The sequence below is a fragment of the Mytilus edulis genome, chromosome 11 (assembly GCF_963676685.1).
Source record: "Mytilus edulis chromosome 11, xbMytEdul2.2, whole genome shotgun sequence".
Lineage (NCBI taxonomy): Eukaryota > Metazoa > Mollusca > Bivalvia > Mytilida > Mytilidae > Mytilus > Mytilus edulis.
The window spans coordinates 38,699,462-38,713,762 of record NC_092354.1 but is presented as its reverse complement, the minus strand read 5'-3'; the positions used below and the strand labels follow the sequence as shown (position 1 = coordinate 38,713,762).

General features: G+C 37.4%; 26 non-coding genes across 26 annotated transcripts; 13 read left to right on the top strand and 13 right to left on the bottom strand.

The window, feature by feature from the left end:
* The first annotated feature begins 206 nt into the window (after window positions 1–206).
* On the top strand, window positions 207–278 carry Trnae-uuc (transfer RNA glutamic acid (anticodon UUC)). Its single transcript has one exon. It is a non-coding gene; the product is annotated as a tRNA-Glu (tRNA).
* Window positions 279–608: 330 nt separating this feature from the next.
* Trnag-gcc (transfer RNA glycine (anticodon GCC)) lies at window positions 609–679 on the bottom strand. Its single transcript has one exon. It is a non-coding gene; the product is annotated as a tRNA-Gly (tRNA).
* Window positions 680–1,307: 628 nt separating this feature from the next.
* On the top strand, window positions 1,308–1,379 carry Trnae-uuc (transfer RNA glutamic acid (anticodon UUC)). Its single transcript has one exon. It is a non-coding gene; the product is annotated as a tRNA-Glu (tRNA).
* A 330-nt stretch (window positions 1,380–1,709) lies between these two features.
* Trnag-gcc (transfer RNA glycine (anticodon GCC)) lies at window positions 1,710–1,780 on the bottom strand. Its single transcript has one exon. It is a non-coding gene; the product is annotated as a tRNA-Gly (tRNA).
* A 628-nt stretch (window positions 1,781–2,408) lies between these two features.
* Window positions 2,409–2,480, top strand: Trnae-uuc (transfer RNA glutamic acid (anticodon UUC)). Its single transcript has one exon. It is a non-coding gene; the product is annotated as a tRNA-Glu (tRNA).
* Window positions 2,481–2,810: 330 nt separating this feature from the next.
* On the bottom strand, window positions 2,811–2,881 carry Trnag-gcc (transfer RNA glycine (anticodon GCC)). The gene has a single exon. It is a non-coding gene; the product is annotated as a tRNA-Gly (tRNA).
* Window positions 2,882–3,509: 628 nt separating this feature from the next.
* On the top strand, window positions 3,510–3,581 carry Trnae-uuc (transfer RNA glutamic acid (anticodon UUC)). Its single transcript has one exon. It is a non-coding gene; the product is annotated as a tRNA-Glu (tRNA).
* A 330-nt stretch (window positions 3,582–3,911) lies between these two features.
* On the bottom strand, window positions 3,912–3,982 carry Trnag-gcc (transfer RNA glycine (anticodon GCC)). The gene has a single exon. It is a non-coding gene; the product is annotated as a tRNA-Gly (tRNA).
* Window positions 3,983–4,610: 628 nt separating this feature from the next.
* Trnae-uuc (transfer RNA glutamic acid (anticodon UUC)) lies at window positions 4,611–4,682 on the top strand. The gene has a single exon. It is a non-coding gene; the product is annotated as a tRNA-Glu (tRNA).
* A 330-nt stretch (window positions 4,683–5,012) lies between these two features.
* Window positions 5,013–5,083, bottom strand: Trnag-gcc (transfer RNA glycine (anticodon GCC)). The gene has a single exon. It is a non-coding gene; the product is annotated as a tRNA-Gly (tRNA).
* A 628-nt stretch (window positions 5,084–5,711) lies between these two features.
* On the top strand, window positions 5,712–5,783 carry Trnae-uuc (transfer RNA glutamic acid (anticodon UUC)). The gene has a single exon. It is a non-coding gene; the product is annotated as a tRNA-Glu (tRNA).
* Window positions 5,784–6,113: 330 nt separating this feature from the next.
* On the bottom strand, window positions 6,114–6,184 carry Trnag-gcc (transfer RNA glycine (anticodon GCC)). The gene has a single exon. It is a non-coding gene; the product is annotated as a tRNA-Gly (tRNA).
* Window positions 6,185–6,812: 628 nt separating this feature from the next.
* Trnae-uuc (transfer RNA glutamic acid (anticodon UUC)) lies at window positions 6,813–6,884 on the top strand. The gene has a single exon. It is a non-coding gene; the product is annotated as a tRNA-Glu (tRNA).
* A 330-nt stretch (window positions 6,885–7,214) lies between these two features.
* Trnag-gcc (transfer RNA glycine (anticodon GCC)) lies at window positions 7,215–7,285 on the bottom strand. Its single transcript has one exon. It is a non-coding gene; the product is annotated as a tRNA-Gly (tRNA).
* Window positions 7,286–7,913: 628 nt separating this feature from the next.
* On the top strand, window positions 7,914–7,985 carry Trnae-uuc (transfer RNA glutamic acid (anticodon UUC)). Its single transcript has one exon. It is a non-coding gene; the product is annotated as a tRNA-Glu (tRNA).
* A 330-nt stretch (window positions 7,986–8,315) lies between these two features.
* Trnag-gcc (transfer RNA glycine (anticodon GCC)) lies at window positions 8,316–8,386 on the bottom strand. Its single transcript has one exon. It is a non-coding gene; the product is annotated as a tRNA-Gly (tRNA).
* A 628-nt stretch (window positions 8,387–9,014) lies between these two features.
* On the top strand, window positions 9,015–9,086 carry Trnae-uuc (transfer RNA glutamic acid (anticodon UUC)). Its single transcript has one exon. It is a non-coding gene; the product is annotated as a tRNA-Glu (tRNA).
* Window positions 9,087–9,416: 330 nt separating this feature from the next.
* Trnag-gcc (transfer RNA glycine (anticodon GCC)) lies at window positions 9,417–9,487 on the bottom strand. Its single transcript has one exon. It is a non-coding gene; the product is annotated as a tRNA-Gly (tRNA).
* A 628-nt stretch (window positions 9,488–10,115) lies between these two features.
* On the top strand, window positions 10,116–10,187 carry Trnae-uuc (transfer RNA glutamic acid (anticodon UUC)). Its single transcript has one exon. It is a non-coding gene; the product is annotated as a tRNA-Glu (tRNA).
* A 330-nt stretch (window positions 10,188–10,517) lies between these two features.
* On the bottom strand, window positions 10,518–10,588 carry Trnag-gcc (transfer RNA glycine (anticodon GCC)). Its single transcript has one exon. It is a non-coding gene; the product is annotated as a tRNA-Gly (tRNA).
* Window positions 10,589–11,216: 628 nt separating this feature from the next.
* On the top strand, window positions 11,217–11,288 carry Trnae-uuc (transfer RNA glutamic acid (anticodon UUC)). The gene has a single exon. It is a non-coding gene; the product is annotated as a tRNA-Glu (tRNA).
* A 330-nt stretch (window positions 11,289–11,618) lies between these two features.
* Trnag-gcc (transfer RNA glycine (anticodon GCC)) lies at window positions 11,619–11,689 on the bottom strand. The gene has a single exon. It is a non-coding gene; the product is annotated as a tRNA-Gly (tRNA).
* Window positions 11,690–12,317: 628 nt separating this feature from the next.
* On the top strand, window positions 12,318–12,389 carry Trnae-uuc (transfer RNA glutamic acid (anticodon UUC)). Its single transcript has one exon. It is a non-coding gene; the product is annotated as a tRNA-Glu (tRNA).
* Window positions 12,390–12,719: 330 nt separating this feature from the next.
* Trnag-gcc (transfer RNA glycine (anticodon GCC)) lies at window positions 12,720–12,790 on the bottom strand. Its single transcript has one exon. It is a non-coding gene; the product is annotated as a tRNA-Gly (tRNA).
* A 628-nt stretch (window positions 12,791–13,418) lies between these two features.
* Trnae-uuc (transfer RNA glutamic acid (anticodon UUC)) lies at window positions 13,419–13,490 on the top strand. The gene has a single exon. It is a non-coding gene; the product is annotated as a tRNA-Glu (tRNA).
* A 330-nt stretch (window positions 13,491–13,820) lies between these two features.
* Trnag-gcc (transfer RNA glycine (anticodon GCC)) lies at window positions 13,821–13,891 on the bottom strand. The gene has a single exon. It is a non-coding gene; the product is annotated as a tRNA-Gly (tRNA).
* Window positions 13,892–14,301: the final 410 nt, after the last annotated feature.

Here is a 14,301-nt window from a genome sequence, read left to right as displayed (position 1 = left end):
ATCGAACAAAAACACTTTCAAAGCATTACTGCTTTAAGTGTGGATAAGAAAGGTAGAAAGGATTAACTTTGAAATAACATACTTTCACGCAGACTCTCACCTCACAGTTATCAAATCATATGTTGACACAAACATGGTTTAAGCAAAGTAATCAACTATTCTTGACCTTGCTTATATGTAGCTTAAATTAAGGTAGTTATACTAAGTCCGATGTGGTCTAGTGGTTAGGATTTCTGGTTTTCACCCAGACGGCCCGGGTTCGATTCCCGGCATCGGAGCTTTAGTTTTTGGTCATCTTTATCACATTACTGTTGTTGTAATACATGCCATTAAGGGAAAAAAAGTTGAGTTTCAGATGAGGAGATTATTTAGTTAAGACCTTTCTGACTTTCATCTGACAAAGAAAATAATTCATCCTTTGAATGACATAGATTTGTAAACGAACACTTTCAAAAAAGACCGTAGTAGTTCTTTAAATGTTGTAACACCGTCGCACATTTCAAACAAACGTCCATTATTGTTAAGTATTGAAACTGTAATGCTTTGCATTCCTCATTCTTCATTGCCAGTTGGTACATTAGAAAGTGGCAAAGATAAGAAAAAAGAAATGCATCGGCCGGGAATCGAACCCGGGCCGCCCGCGTGGCAGGCGAGCATTCTACCACTGAACCACCGATGCTTATAACCCAAGATGTCTAACTCGATCATATAAGGACAGTACATGATTACCACGTGTTACATGGTATGTATGATAGATGGCATGTTTATTATACATTATTGTCGGTACAACATGTAGAAACACGAAAAACATGTTTGACAAGAGAAAATCGACGGGCATTTAGTACTTATTCAATTGGTAATCTGCGACATAATCTCGCGACTCAAATGCTATGCTTAGTATGCCGGCGGTTTCGCGTCTTATTTAAATGAAACCGCTTCACAATGAAAATTAAGATGTAAAAAGGGGGAGTGGTTAATTAATCCAATTCTGTGAATGAACATTAATTACGCGTCCACTGTACATAAATTTCAGGTTGGAAGGTTTTGCCGACAAACTACCTGTACATTACCAATGCCGTCGAGATTTTTTTTTTTTTTTAGATCGAACAAAAACACTTTCAAAGCATTACTGCTTTAAGTGTGGATAAGAAAGGTAGAAAGGATTAACTTTGAAATAACATACTTTCACGCAGACTCTCACCTCACAGTTATCAAATCATATGTTGACACAAACATGGTTTAAGCAAAGTAATCAACTATTCTTGACCTTGCTTATATGTAGCTTAAATTAAGGTAGTTATACTAAGTCCGATGTGGTCTAGTGGTTAGGATTTCTGGTTTTCACCCAGACGGCCCGGGTTCGATTCCCGGCATCGGAGCTTTAGTTTTTGGTCATCTTTATCACATTACTGTTGTTGTAATACATGCCATTAAGGGAAAAAAAGTTGAGTTTCAGATGAGGAGATTATTTAGTTAAGACCTTTCTGACTTTCATCTGACAAAGAAAATAATTCATCCTTTGAATGACATAGATTTGTAAACGAACACTTTCAAAAAAGACCGTAGTAGTTCTTTAAATGTTGTAACACCGTCGCACATTTCAAACAAACGTCCATTATTGTTAAGTATTGAAACTGTAATGCTTTGCATTCCTCATTCTTCATTGCCAGTTGGTACATTAGAAAGTGGCAAAGATAAGAAAAAAGAAATGCATCGGCCGGGAATCGAACCCGGGCCGCCCGCGTGGCAGGCGAGCATTCTACCACTGAACCACCGATGCTTATAACCCAAGATGTCTAACTCGATCATATAAGGACAGTACATGATTACCACGTGTTACATGGTATGTATGATAGATGGCATGTTTATTATACATTATTGTCGGTACAACATGTAGAAACACGAAAAACATGTTTGACAAGAGAAAATCGACGGGCATTTAGTACTTATTCAATTGGTAATCTGCGACATAATCTCGCGACTCAAATGCTATGCTTAGTATGCCGGCGGTTTCGCGTCTTATTTAAATGAAACCGCTTCACAATGAAAATTAAGATGTAAAAAGGGGGAGTGGTTAATTAATCCAATTCTGTGAATGAACATTAATTACGCGTCCACTGTACATAAATTTCAGGTTGGAAGGTTTTGCCGACAAACTACCTGTACATTACCAATGCCGTCGAGATTTTTTTTTTTTTTTAGATCGAACAAAAACACTTTCAAAGCATTACTGCTTTAAGTGTGGATAAGAAAGGTAGAAAGGATTAACTTTGAAATAACATACTTTCACGCAGACTCTCACCTCACAGTTATCAAATCATATGTTGACACAAACATGGTTTAAGCAAAGTAATCAACTATTCTTGACCTTGCTTATATGTAGCTTAAATTAAGGTAGTTATACTAAGTCCGATGTGGTCTAGTGGTTAGGATTTCTGGTTTTCACCCAGACGGCCCGGGTTCGATTCCCGGCATCGGAGCTTTAGTTTTTGGTCATCTTTATCACATTACTGTTGTTGTAATACATGCCATTAAGGGAAAAAAAGTTGAGTTTCAGATGAGGAGATTATTTAGTTAAGACCTTTCTGACTTTCATCTGACAAAGAAAATAATTCATCCTTTGAATGACATAGATTTGTAAACGAACACTTTCAAAAAAGACCGTAGTAGTTCTTTAAATGTTGTAACACCGTCGCACATTTCAAACAAACGTCCATTATTGTTAAGTATTGAAACTGTAATGCTTTGCATTCCTCATTCTTCATTGCCAGTTGGTACATTAGAAAGTGGCAAAGATAAGAAAAAAGAAATGCATCGGCCGGGAATCGAACCCGGGCCGCCCGCGTGGCAGGCGAGCATTCTACCACTGAACCACCGATGCTTATAACCCAAGATGTCTAACTCGATCATATAAGGACAGTACATGATTACCACGTGTTACATGGTATGTATGATAGATGGCATGTTTATTATACATTATTGTCGGTACAACATGTAGAAACACGAAAAACATGTTTGACAAGAGAAAATCGACGGGCATTTAGTACTTATTCAATTGGTAATCTGCGACATAATCTCGCGACTCAAATGCTATGCTTAGTATGCCGGCGGTTTCGCGTCTTATTTAAATGAAACCGCTTCACAATGAAAATTAAGATGTAAAAAGGGGGAGTGGTTAATTAATCCAATTCTGTGAATGAACATTAATTACGCGTCCACTGTACATAAATTTCAGGTTGGAAGGTTTTGCCGACAAACTACCTGTACATTACCAATGCCGTCGAGATTTTTTTTTTTTTTTAGATCGAACAAAAACACTTTCAAAGCATTACTGCTTTAAGTGTGGATAAGAAAGGTAGAAAGGATTAACTTTGAAATAACATACTTTCACGCAGACTCTCACCTCACAGTTATCAAATCATATGTTGACACAAACATGGTTTAAGCAAAGTAATCAACTATTCTTGACCTTGCTTATATGTAGCTTAAATTAAGGTAGTTATACTAAGTCCGATGTGGTCTAGTGGTTAGGATTTCTGGTTTTCACCCAGACGGCCCGGGTTCGATTCCCGGCATCGGAGCTTTAGTTTTTGGTCATCTTTATCACATTACTGTTGTTGTAATACATGCCATTAAGGGAAAAAAAGTTGAGTTTCAGATGAGGAGATTATTTAGTTAAGACCTTTCTGACTTTCATCTGACAAAGAAAATAATTCATCCTTTGAATGACATAGATTTGTAAACGAACACTTTCAAAAAAGACCGTAGTAGTTCTTTAAATGTTGTAACACCGTCGCACATTTCAAACAAACGTCCATTATTGTTAAGTATTGAAACTGTAATGCTTTGCATTCCTCATTCTTCATTGCCAGTTGGTACATTAGAAAGTGGCAAAGATAAGAAAAAAGAAATGCATCGGCCGGGAATCGAACCCGGGCCGCCCGCGTGGCAGGCGAGCATTCTACCACTGAACCACCGATGCTTATAACCCAAGATGTCTAACTCGATCATATAAGGACAGTACATGATTACCACGTGTTACATGGTATGTATGATAGATGGCATGTTTATTATACATTATTGTCGGTACAACATGTAGAAACACGAAAAACATGTTTGACAAGAGAAAATCGACGGGCATTTAGTACTTATTCAATTGGTAATCTGCGACATAATCTCGCGACTCAAATGCTATGCTTAGTATGCCGGCGGTTTCGCGTCTTATTTAAATGAAACCGCTTCACAATGAAAATTAAGATGTAAAAAGGGGGAGTGGTTAATTAATCCAATTCTGTGAATGAACATTAATTACGCGTCCACTGTACATAAATTTCAGGTTGGAAGGTTTTGCCGACAAACTACCTGTACATTACCAATGCCGTCGAGATTTTTTTTTTTTTTTAGATCGAACAAAAACACTTTCAAAGCATTACTGCTTTAAGTGTGGATAAGAAAGGTAGAAAGGATTAACTTTGAAATAACATACTTTCACGCAGACTCTCACCTCACAGTTATCAAATCATATGTTGACACAAACATGGTTTAAGCAAAGTAATCAACTATTCTTGACCTTGCTTATATGTAGCTTAAATTAAGGTAGTTATACTAAGTCCGATGTGGTCTAGTGGTTAGGATTTCTGGTTTTCACCCAGACGGCCCGGGTTCGATTCCCGGCATCGGAGCTTTAGTTTTTGGTCATCTTTATCACATTACTGTTGTTGTAATACATGCCATTAAGGGAAAAAAAGTTGAGTTTCAGATGAGGAGATTATTTAGTTAAGACCTTTCTGACTTTCATCTGACAAAGAAAATAATTCATCCTTTGAATGACATAGATTTGTAAACGAACACTTTCAAAAAAGACCGTAGTAGTTCTTTAAATGTTGTAACACCGTCGCACATTTCAAACAAACGTCCATTATTGTTAAGTATTGAAACTGTAATGCTTTGCATTCCTCATTCTTCATTGCCAGTTGGTACATTAGAAAGTGGCAAAGATAAGAAAAAAGAAATGCATCGGCCGGGAATCGAACCCGGGCCGCCCGCGTGGCAGGCGAGCATTCTACCACTGAACCACCGATGCTTATAACCCAAGATGTCTAACTCGATCATATAAGGACAGTACATGATTACCACGTGTTACATGGTATGTATGATAGATGGCATGTTTATTATACATTATTGTCGGTACAACATGTAGAAACACGAAAAACATGTTTGACAAGAGAAAATCGACGGGCATTTAGTACTTATTCAATTGGTAATCTGCGACATAATCTCGCGACTCAAATGCTATGCTTAGTATGCCGGCGGTTTCGCGTCTTATTTAAATGAAACCGCTTCACAATGAAAATTAAGATGTAAAAAGGGGGAGTGGTTAATTAATCCAATTCTGTGAATGAACATTAATTACGCGTCCACTGTACATAAATTTCAGGTTGGAAGGTTTTGCCGACAAACTACCTGTACATTACCAATGCCGTCGAGATTTTTTTTTTTTTTTAGATCGAACAAAAACACTTTCAAAGCATTACTGCTTTAAGTGTGGATAAGAAAGGTAGAAAGGATTAACTTTGAAATAACATACTTTCACGCAGACTCTCACCTCACAGTTATCAAATCATATGTTGACACAAACATGGTTTAAGCAAAGTAATCAACTATTCTTGACCTTGCTTATATGTAGCTTAAATTAAGGTAGTTATACTAAGTCCGATGTGGTCTAGTGGTTAGGATTTCTGGTTTTCACCCAGACGGCCCGGGTTCGATTCCCGGCATCGGAGCTTTAGTTTTTGGTCATCTTTATCACATTACTGTTGTTGTAATACATGCCATTAAGGGAAAAAAAGTTGAGTTTCAGATGAGGAGATTATTTAGTTAAGACCTTTCTGACTTTCATCTGACAAAGAAAATAATTCATCCTTTGAATGACATAGATTTGTAAACGAACACTTTCAAAAAAGACCGTAGTAGTTCTTTAAATGTTGTAACACCGTCGCACATTTCAAACAAACGTCCATTATTGTTAAGTATTGAAACTGTAATGCTTTGCATTCCTCATTCTTCATTGCCAGTTGGTACATTAGAAAGTGGCAAAGATAAGAAAAAAGAAATGCATCGGCCGGGAATCGAACCCGGGCCGCCCGCGTGGCAGGCGAGCATTCTACCACTGAACCACCGATGCTTATAACCCAAGATGTCTAACTCGATCATATAAGGACAGTACATGATTACCACGTGTTACATGGTATGTATGATAGATGGCATGTTTATTATACATTATTGTCGGTACAACATGTAGAAACACGAAAAACATGTTTGACAAGAGAAAATCGACGGGCATTTAGTACTTATTCAATTGGTAATCTGCGACATAATCTCGCGACTCAAATGCTATGCTTAGTATGCCGGCGGTTTCGCGTCTTATTTAAATGAAACCGCTTCACAATGAAAATTAAGATGTAAAAAGGGGGAGTGGTTAATTAATCCAATTCTGTGAATGAACATTAATTACGCGTCCACTGTACATAAATTTCAGGTTGGAAGGTTTTGCCGACAAACTACCTGTACATTACCAATGCCGTCGAGATTTTTTTTTTTTTTTAGATCGAACAAAAACACTTTCAAAGCATTACTGCTTTAAGTGTGGATAAGAAAGGTAGAAAGGATTAACTTTGAAATAACATACTTTCACGCAGACTCTCACCTCACAGTTATCAAATCATATGTTGACACAAACATGGTTTAAGCAAAGTAATCAACTATTCTTGACCTTGCTTATATGTAGCTTAAATTAAGGTAGTTATACTAAGTCCGATGTGGTCTAGTGGTTAGGATTTCTGGTTTTCACCCAGACGGCCCGGGTTCGATTCCCGGCATCGGAGCTTTAGTTTTTGGTCATCTTTATCACATTACTGTTGTTGTAATACATGCCATTAAGGGAAAAAAAGTTGAGTTTCAGATGAGGAGATTATTTAGTTAAGACCTTTCTGACTTTCATCTGACAAAGAAAATAATTCATCCTTTGAATGACATAGATTTGTAAACGAACACTTTCAAAAAAGACCGTAGTAGTTCTTTAAATGTTGTAACACCGTCGCACATTTCAAACAAACGTCCATTATTGTTAAGTATTGAAACTGTAATGCTTTGCATTCCTCATTCTTCATTGCCAGTTGGTACATTAGAAAGTGGCAAAGATAAGAAAAAAGAAATGCATCGGCCGGGAATCGAACCCGGGCCGCCCGCGTGGCAGGCGAGCATTCTACCACTGAACCACCGATGCTTATAACCCAAGATGTCTAACTCGATCATATAAGGACAGTACATGATTACCACGTGTTACATGGTATGTATGATAGATGGCATGTTTATTATACATTATTGTCGGTACAACATGTAGAAACACGAAAAACATGTTTGACAAGAGAAAATCGACGGGCATTTAGTACTTATTCAATTGGTAATCTGCGACATAATCTCGCGACTCAAATGCTATGCTTAGTATGCCGGCGGTTTCGCGTCTTATTTAAATGAAACCGCTTCACAATGAAAATTAAGATGTAAAAAGGGGGAGTGGTTAATTAATCCAATTCTGTGAATGAACATTAATTACGCGTCCACTGTACATAAATTTCAGGTTGGAAGGTTTTGCCGACAAACTACCTGTACATTACCAATGCCGTCGAGATTTTTTTTTTTTTTTAGATCGAACAAAAACACTTTCAAAGCATTACTGCTTTAAGTGTGGATAAGAAAGGTAGAAAGGATTAACTTTGAAATAACATACTTTCACGCAGACTCTCACCTCACAGTTATCAAATCATATGTTGACACAAACATGGTTTAAGCAAAGTAATCAACTATTCTTGACCTTGCTTATATGTAGCTTAAATTAAGGTAGTTATACTAAGTCCGATGTGGTCTAGTGGTTAGGATTTCTGGTTTTCACCCAGACGGCCCGGGTTCGATTCCCGGCATCGGAGCTTTAGTTTTTGGTCATCTTTATCACATTACTGTTGTTGTAATACATGCCATTAAGGGAAAAAAAGTTGAGTTTCAGATGAGGAGATTATTTAGTTAAGACCTTTCTGACTTTCATCTGACAAAGAAAATAATTCATCCTTTGAATGACATAGATTTGTAAACGAACACTTTCAAAAAAGACCGTAGTAGTTCTTTAAATGTTGTAACACCGTCGCACATTTCAAACAAACGTCCATTATTGTTAAGTATTGAAACTGTAATGCTTTGCATTCCTCATTCTTCATTGCCAGTTGGTACATTAGAAAGTGGCAAAGATAAGAAAAAAGAAATGCATCGGCCGGGAATCGAACCCGGGCCGCCCGCGTGGCAGGCGAGCATTCTACCACTGAACCACCGATGCTTATAACCCAAGATGTCTAACTCGATCATATAAGGACAGTACATGATTACCACGTGTTACATGGTATGTATGATAGATGGCATGTTTATTATACATTATTGTCGGTACAACATGTAGAAACACGAAAAACATGTTTGACAAGAGAAAATCGACGGGCATTTAGTACTTATTCAATTGGTAATCTGCGACATAATCTCGCGACTCAAATGCTATGCTTAGTATGCCGGCGGTTTCGCGTCTTATTTAAATGAAACCGCTTCACAATGAAAATTAAGATGTAAAAAGGGGGAGTGGTTAATTAATCCAATTCTGTGAATGAACATTAATTACGCGTCCACTGTACATAAATTTCAGGTTGGAAGGTTTTGCCGACAAACTACCTGTACATTACCAATGCCGTCGAGATTTTTTTTTTTTTTTAGATCGAACAAAAACACTTTCAAAGCATTACTGCTTTAAGTGTGGATAAGAAAGGTAGAAAGGATTAACTTTGAAATAACATACTTTCACGCAGACTCTCACCTCACAGTTATCAAATCATATGTTGACACAAACATGGTTTAAGCAAAGTAATCAACTATTCTTGACCTTGCTTATATGTAGCTTAAATTAAGGTAGTTATACTAAGTCCGATGTGGTCTAGTGGTTAGGATTTCTGGTTTTCACCCAGACGGCCCGGGTTCGATTCCCGGCATCGGAGCTTTAGTTTTTGGTCATCTTTATCACATTACTGTTGTTGTAATACATGCCATTAAGGGAAAAAAAGTTGAGTTTCAGATGAGGAGATTATTTAGTTAAGACCTTTCTGACTTTCATCTGACAAAGAAAATAATTCATCCTTTGAATGACATAGATTTGTAAACGAACACTTTCAAAAAAGACCGTAGTAGTTCTTTAAATGTTGTAACACCGTCGCACATTTCAAACAAACGTCCATTATTGTTAAGTATTGAAACTGTAATGCTTTGCATTCCTCATTCTTCATTGCCAGTTGGTACATTAGAAAGTGGCAAAGATAAGAAAAAAGAAATGCATCGGCCGGGAATCGAACCCGGGCCGCCCGCGTGGCAGGCGAGCATTCTACCACTGAACCACCGATGCTTATAACCCAAGATGTCTAACTCGATCATATAAGGACAGTACATGATTACCACGTGTTACATGGTATGTATGATAGATGGCATGTTTATTATACATTATTGTCGGTACAACATGTAGAAACACGAAAAACATGTTTGACAAGAGAAAATCGACGGGCATTTAGTACTTATTCAATTGGTAATCTGCGACATAATCTCGCGACTCAAATGCTATGCTTAGTATGCCGGCGGTTTCGCGTCTTATTTAAATGAAACCGCTTCACAATGAAAATTAAGATGTAAAAAGGGGGAGTGGTTAATTAATCCAATTCTGTGAATGAACATTAATTACGCGTCCACTGTACATAAATTTCAGGTTGGAAGGTTTTGCCGACAAACTACCTGTACATTACCAATGCCGTCGAGATTTTTTTTTTTTTTTAGATCGAACAAAAACACTTTCAAAGCATTACTGCTTTAAGTGTGGATAAGAAAGGTAGAAAGGATTAACTTTGAAATAACATACTTTCACGCAGACTCTCACCTCACAGTTATCAAATCATATGTTGACACAAACATGGTTTAAGCAAAGTAATCAACTATTCTTGACCTTGCTTATATGTAGCTTAAATTAAGGTAGTTATACTAAGTCCGATGTGGTCTAGTGGTTAGGATTTCTGGTTTTCACCCAGACGGCCCGGGTTCGATTCCCGGCATCGGAGCTTTAGTTTTTGGTCATCTTTATCACATTACTGTTGTTGTAATACATGCCATTAAGGGAAAAAAAGTTGAGTTTCAGATGAGGAGATTATTTAGTTAAGACCTTTCTGACTTTCATCTGACAAAGAAAATAATTCATCCTTTGAATGACATAGATTTGTAAACGAACACTTTCAAAAAAGACCGTAGTAGTTCTTTAAATGTTGTAACACCGTCGCACATTTCAAACAAACGTCCATTATTGTTAAGTATTGAAACTGTAATGCTTTGCATTCCTCATTCTTCATTGCCAGTTGGTACATTAGAAAGTGGCAAAGATAAGAAAAAAGAAATGCATCGGCCGGGAATCGAACCCGGGCCGCCCGCGTGGCAGGCGAGCATTCTACCACTGAACCACCGATGCTTATAACCCAAGATGTCTAACTCGATCATATAAGGACAGTACATGATTACCACGTGTTACATGGTATGTATGATAGATGGCATGTTTATTATACATTATTGTCGGTACAACATGTAGAAACACGAAAAACATGTTTGACAAGAGAAAATCGACGGGCATTTAGTACTTATTCAATTGGTAATCTGCGACATAATCTCGCGACTCAAATGCTATGCTTAGTATGCCGGCGGTTTCGCGTCTTATTTAAATGAAACCGCTTCACAATGAAAATTAAGATGTAAAAAGGGGGAGTGGTTAATTAATCCAATTCTGTGAATGAACATTAATTACGCGTCCACTGTACATAAATTTCAGGTTGGAAGGTTTTGCCGACAAACTACCTGTACATTACCAATGCCGTCGAGATTTTTTTTTTTTTTTAGATCGAACAAAAACACTTTCAAAGCATTACTGCTTTAAGTGTGGATAAGAAAGGTAGAAAGGATTAACTTTGAAATAACATACTTTCACGCAGACTCTCACCTCACAGTTATCAAATCATATGTTGACACAAACATGGTTTAAGCAAAGTAATCAACTATTCTTGACCTTGCTTATATGTAGCTTAAATTAAGGTAGTTATACTAAGTCCGATGTGGTCTAGTGGTTAGGATTTCTGGTTTTCACCCAGACGGCCCGGGTTCGATTCCCGGCATCGGAGCTTTAGTTTTTGGTCATCTTTATCACATTACTGTTGTTGTAATACATGCCATTAAGGGAAAAAAAGTTGAGTTTCAGATGAGGAGATTATTTAGTTAAGACCTTTCTGACTTTCATCTGACAAAGAAAATAATTCATCCTTTGAATGACATAGATTTGTAAACGAACACTTTCAAAAAAGACCGTAGTAGTTCTTTAAATGTTGTAACACCGTCGCACATTTCAAACAAACGTCCATTATTGTTAAGTATTGAAACTGTAATGCTTTGCATTCCTCATTCTTCATTGCCAGTTGGTACATTAGAAAGTGGCAAAGATAAGAAAAAAGAAATGCATCGGCCGGGAATCGAACCCGGGCCGCCCGCGTGGCAGGCGAGCATTCTACCACTGAACCACCGATGCTTATAACCCAAGATGTCTAACTCGATCATATAAGGACAGTACATGATTACCACGTGTTACATGGTATGTATGATAGATGGCATGTTTATTATACATTATTGTCGGTACAACATGTAGAAACACGAAAAACATGTTTGACAAGAGAAAATCGACGGGCATTTAGTACTTATTCAATTGGTAATCTGCGACATAATCTCGCGACTCAAATGCTATGCTTAGTATGCCGGCGGTTTCGCGTCTTATTTAAATGAAACCGCTTCACAATGAAAATTAAGATGTAAAAAGGGGGAGTGGTTAATTAATCCAATTCTGTGAATGAACATTAATTACGCGTCCACTGTACATAAATTTCAGGTTGGAAGGTTTTGCCGACAAACTACCTGTACATTACCAATGCCGTCGAGATTTTTTTTTTTTTTTAGATCGAACAAAAACACTTTCAAAGCATTACTGCTTTAAGTGTGGATAAGAAAGGTAGAAAGGATTAACTTTGAAATAACATACTTTCACGCAGACTCTCACCTCACAGTTATCAAATCATATGTTGACACAAACATGGTTTAAGCAAAGTAATCAACTATTCTTGACCTTGCTTATATGTAGCTTAAATTAAGGTAGTTATACTAAGTCCGATGTGGTCTAGTGGTTAGGATTTCTGGTTTTCACCCAGACGGCCCGGGTTCGATTCCCGGCATCGGAGCTTTAGTTTTTGGTCATCTTTATCACATTACTGTTGTTGTAATACATGCCATTAAGGGAAAAAAAGTTGAGTTTCAGATGAGGAGATTATTTAGTTAAGACCTTTCTGACTTTCATCTGACAAAGAAAATAATTCATCCTTTGAATGACATAGATTTGTAAACGAACACTTTCAAAAAAGACCGTAGTAGTTCTTTAAATGTTGTAACACCGTCGCACATTTCAAACAAACGTCCATTATTGTTAAGTATTGAAACTGTAATGCTTTGCATTCCTCATTCTTCATTGCCAGTTGGTACATTAGAAAGTGGCAAAGATAAGAAAAAAGAAATGCATCGGCCGGGAATCGAACCCGGGCCGCCCGCGTGGCAGGCGAGCATTCTACCACTGAACCACCGATGCTTATAACCCAAGATGTCTAACTCGATCATATAAGGACAGTACATGATTACCACGTGTTACATGGTATGTATGATAGATGGCATGTTTATTATACATTATTGTCGGTACAACATGTAGAAACACGAAAAACATGTTTGACAAGAGAAAATCGACGGGCATTTAGTACTTATTCAATTGGTAATCTGCGACATAATCTCGCGACTCAAATGCTATGCTTAGTATGCCGGCGGTTTCGCGTCTTATTTAAATGAAACCGCTTCACAATGAAAATTAAGATGTAAAAAGGGGGAGTGGTTAATTAATCCAATTCTGTGAATGAACATTAATTACGCGTCCACTGTACATAAATTTCAGGTTGGAAGGTTTTGCCGACAAACTACCTGTACATTACCAATGCCGTCGAGATTTTTTTTTTTTTTTAGATCGAACAAAAACACTTTCAAAGCATTACTGCTTTAAGTGTGGATAAGAAAGGTAGAAAGGATTAACTTTGAAATAACATACTTTCACGCAGACTCTCACCTCACAGTTATCAAATCATATGTTGACACAAACATGGTTTAAGCAAAGTAATCAACTATTCTTGACCTTGCTTATATGTAGCTTAAATTAAGGTAGTTATACTAAGTCCGATGTGGTCTAGTGGTTAGGATTTCTGGTTTTCACCCAGACGGCCCGGGTTCGATTCCCGGCATCGGAGCTTTAGTTTTTGGTCATCTTTATCACATTACTGTTGTTGTAATACATGCCATTAAGGGAAAAAAAGTTGAGTTTCAGATGAGGAGATTATTTAGTTAAGACCTTTCTGACTTTCATCTGACAAAGAAAATAATTCATCCTTTGAATGACATAGATTTGTAAACGAACACTTTCAAAAAAGACCGTAGTAGTTCTTTAAATGTTGTAACACCGTCGCACATTTCAAACAAACGTCCATTATTGTTAAGTATTGAAACTGTAATGCTTTGCATTCCTCATTCTTCATTGCCAGTTGGTACATTAGAAAGTGGCAAAGATAAGAAAAAAGAAATGCATCGGCCGGGAATCGAACCCGGGCCGCCCGCGTGGCAGGCGAGCATTCTACCACTGAACCACCGATGCTTATAACCCAAGATGTCTAACTCGATCATATAAGGACAGTACATGATTACCACGTGTTACATGGTATGTATGATAGATGGCATGTTTATTATACATTATTGTCGGTACAACATGTAGAAACACGAAAAACATGTTTGACAAGAGAAAATCGACGGGCATTTAGTACTTATTCAATTGGTAATCTGCGACATAATCTCGCGACTCAAATGCTATGCTTAGTATGCCGGCGGTTTCGCGTCTTATTTAAATGAAACCGCTTCACAATGAAAATTAAGATGTAAAAAGGGGGAGTGGTTAATTAATCCAATTCTGTGAATGAACATTAATTACGCGTCCACTGTACATAAATTTCAGGTTGGAAGGTTTTTGCCGACAAACTACCTGTACATTACCAATGCCGTCGAGATTTT